General features: G+C 42.3%; 1 protein-coding gene across 1 annotated transcript in view; it reads right to left on the bottom strand.

Moving 5' to 3' along the window:
* LOC134865888 (disco-interacting protein 2 homolog C-like) overlaps positions 1-6,000 on the bottom strand; it is a 155,027-nt gene that overhangs the window by 112,580 nt on the left and 36,447 nt on the right.

The raw sequence follows: 6,000 nt of genomic DNA, 5'->3' as shown, positions 1-6,000 counted from the left end.
TCAGACACTCGTGTTTAGAGAGACTGCGCGGCTGCTCAGAGTGTTGCCGGTTCAATTCCCACTGCAGACATTCATTAAATGCACACACATTCTGAAATCACATTCCCCATGCCCCCCCCCCCCCCCCCCCCACCACTTCAATGGTCTCTCGAAAACGTCACACACATTATTCTGAATCCTGACATTTCCACATCAGCTGATCTCTGACACAGAGCAGAGGCTGCAGATATCTGTGGAGGGGGGGGGGGGGGGTTAATCACCTACTCATTAATTATTAATGAAGATAATTAGCTAAGTGAGAAGAGGAGCGCTGCAGAGAGGAAGAACGTGTGAGTATAAACTGTGCTCATAACCAGAGCAATTAACCATCTCACTAATTAACACAATTAACATCAAAGTGACTAAATGTCATTTTACAGATACCATAATAACCTGAGGGTTTTTAATTTGGGTTCTGAACAATTACAAAGTATTTTATTTCCCATTTATTTTTTGTAACCTGATATAAAGCGATTTATTTAGCGACACATTTTTCTGAGAATATTATCGCTTTGAAAACCATTTCATTGGTTATTTTGTGTAAAACTACTTATTATAACCGAGGCTTTTCTATTATAGCTCCACAGGAAGCAAGGCACTCACACAGCCGGAGTTGTGGGTTCAATTCCTGATGATGATGCATCTTGCAATACTAAAACTACAAAAAATAAAGTCATTTTTTTATTAAATAAATGAAATATAATTTCTGACTGGAACGAATGAGGCTGCAGGGCTAGTGTGTGTGTGTGTGGGGGGGGGGGGGGGTTGAACCTGTGACCCTCCTCTCTGTGCAGTCCAGCTCCTCTAAGCTCACCCCCCCCCCCCCTTACTTTATATAACCGAGGCTTCATCTACGAGACAGCTGGGGTTGTGGGTTTGAATCCTTACAATGATGCCTGTACTATAAAATAATGATGTCATTTCCTCCTCAAGCAGCCGCCACTAAACTGCATCAATATTCAGTCGTGAAGTCGACCTCACACTCGACCTCTCTCAGCAGCCGCTGCGTTGTGATTGGTCTAATTGCCCCAGATTTACCGGGTCAACAACGCTGTTGACCTATCAGAGGACAGCAAGAGCCCTCGACCCCGCGACAACCAGATAATCCACTCAAAAAGGTGTGTGTGTGTGTGTGTGTAACAACTCAATACCTTGGTTTCAGGATTTGTTAACACTGATACTGTTTTAGCTTTTTACTGAGTCCTCATTAAAGGTGAGGATCAAAGCTGCCCGTGTGCCTGAGAAGCTAACAGGTTATTAAAATAGACTGTTACGCCGCATAAAGAGAAATAAACAACCGGATTCTTCAGTTACTCTCCGAGGTACACTGACCTTAAAAACACATTGGAGAATTTCCATTTCATGCATGTTTTTAATTCATCTAATCGTTCTAATTCCCGTCGTCTCAGAGGGGAATATCGTCCTCTTTATTCACTACATTTGCTTTGGTCTCTTCTCAGATTACAGATTCTCACCAATTTAAATTCCAGTGAAAACTACGTATCTCCAGATGTGTTAGTTAGACTCCAGATGTGTTAGTTTAGACTTTTTGTGATGAGCAAAAGACCGGTTTTACTTTATTATAAGACCAATCTTTATCTGAAAGACGCACCCTAATGTGTTCACCTACACATCTGCCAATTCTGGACCGGTTTCAGAAACAACCAGAAGATGAAGACCTCTGATTGCAGAGCGGTTCTGGTAAAACACTCGGGACAAAACACTGGCGCTCGTCCAGCGGGGAATTGGAAAAGCATCCCTAATGGGGAAATTAAATCAAGAACTAACAAACCGCATTAGGAGGTTAAAGAGCTCACAGCTCCAGTTAAACTCAGTCAGAGTCACACAGGGTCTGCCTGTGGCTGCTCAGGCCCGTCCTTCAAAGTCAACACAGTTGTTTTTCCTTTTAAACGCAACATAAACTAAGGAAAGACGATTGGAAACCTTGCACAGAATGTCTGGCTTCCACTTGTCATATGTGTTTAATTGTGTATTCTTTTATCTCAAAGTTTTTCACAAGGCTTTGTTAACATGCTGCTGGGACAAATCTGCCAAAGTGAGATCAATTAAGTAAATCAAATCTAATTTAGGACATTTTGGAACCTTTAACAAACCATTTCCTACAACAGTTTATACTTAACCCGCGTAAACTGTCCTAAAACAATTAAGAACAGAAAGAATATTGATAGAAAGAGACTGATTTTACGAGTAATATGCAAAACCACAATCACCATTTACATACAGCGTTATATACCCTTTAAGACTTGTAAAATGCCCTGCGTTTTTGAGAGTATTTTGCACGCTTACAAGCCATTTTCTACAATTGTTTATTCCAAAATCCAAGTTAAAGGACATAAAACAACTACAGTGAGTTAGTGTTTTGGTTCTCAGCCTCAAAGCAGTAGTGCCTGTTACATTTCAATCACCTTCTGCATGAATAAAACAAACGCTCTGCTTGTTATTCTGCAGAAAAACCCGGAGCAGCAGACACACTCCTGCAGCCAGAGGGTCGCAGGTTCAATTCCCACAGCAGGCGGCTGGGATGTCAACAGTCTGAGAGTCGGAGCATAAACTGAAAAGCCTTAAATATAAATGAAGTACAAGCCGGCAACAGGTTCACCTCCAGTCTGAGGCTGTGCGATGTGAAACAGTTCTGAGCAGAAAGTCTAACATCAACAGCGGTTTCAATCCTCTCTAATTCTTACCTTTCATATCCTGAATATACTCCAGTTAGCTATGAAGGAGATGGATTACAGCGGAGATGTTTGTGTAGTTAGACGACCCTCGCCTCTGCAGCGTATTAAACACACCGCCGGGTCACAGGTCAACTATATGAGGCGTCTGCAGGTCATGAGAAGCAGCAGAGTGGTGGCTAAATAAACCTCCACAGCTGCTCACACACACACACACACACACACACACACACACACACACACACACACACACCTCTCTTTCTGTTTCCTACACAGTGAAAACACTCCTGTTACAAAACGCTGAACCCACCTGGAATTATACTTTTAAAAAGAAGGACACAAAGGAAGCAGAATTAATTCTCATGAATCACAAAGTGTAAATGCAGAGTGAGACAACAGGAAATTAACTGCCAGCTGACATTAAGTCACTCTCGACAGGCTGCAGATTAAATTACACTCAAGCCGTCGTTGCATGGTGGGAAATAATAATAATTCAGGACGCTTTTGAGCACATCTGTATGCATGGACAAACCCACACATCCACACAACGTTAAAACTCTGCTTTAAGTCAAGGGAACACACGGCTGGTTAGGGGTGGGGGAAATAATGGAGCCCAGCAGTATAGTATCTCCATACTTTCATGGCGATGTTGTAACGATACACAGATGCCAGGTATCGATATGTTATTACATAAACTCTCTCATTCAAACTGAGAGTGATTCAGAAATGTCATATTTTTCAGAAATTCCCAGAAGTTGTACTTTCTTTACAGAGACACATTTGCACACAGAAGACACGTTCAGAAACAATGATTATTGACATTAGATGTGGAAATAAAAACCACAGTATCTGCTCAGAGTACTCAGGGTGGATGAGAGGCAGCTTTGTGTACAGATGTGGGGACTGCTGACACTGAGCTGACATAAACAACAACATGTTATTTACTATGTTTTACTGCTGGTTTCTCCGTCTGTATGTTACTGGAATTAGGAGTGGGGAAATAATCCCTACAGAAATGCACCATATCACAGTATATCGTATCGCAGTATATCATATCGCAGTATATCGTATCGCAGTATATCGTATCGCAGTATATCGTATCGCAGTATATCGTATCGCAGTATATCGTATCGCAGCATATCGTATCGCAGTATATCGTATCGCAGCATATCGTATCGCAGTATATCGTATCGCAGTATATCGTATCGCAGTATATCGTATCGCAGTATATCGTATCGCAGCATATCGTATCACAGTATATCGTATCGCAGTATACCATATCGCAGTATATCGTATCGCAGCATATCGTATCGCAGTATATCATATCGCAGTATATCGTATCGCAGTAGATCGTATCGCAGTATATCGTATCGCAGTATATCGTATCGCAGTATATCGTATCGCAGTATATCGTATCGCAGTAGATCACATCGCAGTATATCACATCACAGTATATCGTATCGCAGTATATCGTATCGCAGTATATCGTATCGCAGTAGATCACATCGCAGTATATCACATCACAGTATATCGTATCGCAGTATACCATATCGCAGTATATCGTATCGCAGCATATCGTATCGCAGTAAATCGTATCGCAGTATATCGTATCGCAGTATATCATATCGCAGTATATCACATCACAGTATATCGTATCGCAGTATACCATATCGCAGTATATCGTATCGCAGCATATCGTATCGCAGTATATCGTATCGCAGTATATCGTATCGCAGTATATCGTATCGCAGCATATCATATCGCAGTATATCATATCGCAGTATATCACATCACAGTATATCGTATCGCAGTATACCATATCGCAGTATATCGTATCGCAGCATATCGTATCGCAGTATATCGTATCGCAGTATATCGTATCGCAGTATATCGTATCGCAGCATATCGTATCGCAGTAGATCGTATCGCAGTATATCATATCGCAGTATACCGTATCGCAGCATATCGTATCGCAGTATATCGTATCGCAGTATATCGTATCGCAGCATATCGTATCGCAGCATATCGTATCGCAGCATATCGTATCGCAGTATATCGTATCGCAGTATATCGTATCGCAGCATATCGTATCGCAGTATATCGTATCGCAGTATATCATATCGCAGTATATCGCATCGCAGCATATCGTATCGCAGTATATCGTATCGCAGTATATCGTATCGCAGTATATCGTATCACAGTATCTCTATTCTTCATTATTACAGTATATTGAAAGGCTGTTGAAACTGACGTACACACACGTTTAGGTCTCAGTATCAGAGTAATAGGGTGACATCTGTATGTAGCAGCAGGAACTGCTAAATGCTAATGTGGCAAACTTTTATAGGCAAATGTAAACAAATACAGGCGTAAAGGAAGAGCATTCAAGTCACAGGCCACAGGAAATGAACTGACGCCATGCTCCCGTTCATATGGCCGAGTTTTCCTTTATAAAATGATTCCTGGAAAAGAACCTGTGGTCGCCAAACACCGAGTGTGTCTGCTCCCAACACAGTGTGTGTGTGTGTGTGTGTGTGTGTGTGTGTGTGTGTGTGTGTGTGTGTGTGTGTGTGTCTGCTCCCAACAAACACAATTAGAGCTGCAGCAAAAGGGACGACAAAAGAGCCGGTCAAATATTAATGTTAGATACATCCAAAGCCCTGTGTGTGTGTGTGTGTGTGTGTGTGTGTGTGTGTGTGTGTGTGTGTGTGTGTGTGTGTGTGTGTGTGTGTGTGTGTGTGTGTGTGTTGTACTGTTCACATGGTTTCAGCCCTTGAACAAACACATTAAATATGAATCAATATACAGAGGAACACAAACACTGTGCCGGGTACATTAATGAAACCACACTGTGTGAGAGAGAGACAGTGTGTGTGTGTGTGTGTGTGTGTGTGTGTGTGTGTGTGTGTGTGTGTGTGTGTGTGTGTGTGTGTGTGTGTGTGTGTGTGTGTGTGTGTGTGTGTGTGTGTGTGTGTGTGTGTGCGTGTTCATGGTGACCTTAAGCCACAGCTGAGGGTCTCAGTGCACTGCTGTTCATATGCCTGGAATGCGTGACTGAATGCCATCCACAGCAGTGTGTGTGTGTGTGTGTGTGTGTGTGTGTGTGTGTGTGTGTGTGTGTGTGTGTGTGTGTGTGTGTGTGTGTGTGTGTGTGTGTGTGTGCATTTAGGTATCTCTTTAGCAGAATGAGCTGTAAAACTGTCATTCATGGTCCGAACAGGAGACCCCTGTTTTCATGTTCACAGTATATGAAGTTCAAAGAGTGTGG

This window comes from Eleginops maclovinus, chromosome 6, assembly GCF_036324505.1.
Source record: "Eleginops maclovinus isolate JMC-PN-2008 ecotype Puerto Natales chromosome 6, JC_Emac_rtc_rv5, whole genome shotgun sequence".
Lineage (NCBI taxonomy): Eukaryota > Metazoa > Chordata > Actinopteri > Perciformes > Eleginopidae > Eleginops > Eleginops maclovinus.
The sequence above is the reverse complement of the archived record's forward strand: the minus strand, read 5'-3'. Positions and strand labels throughout refer to the sequence as shown.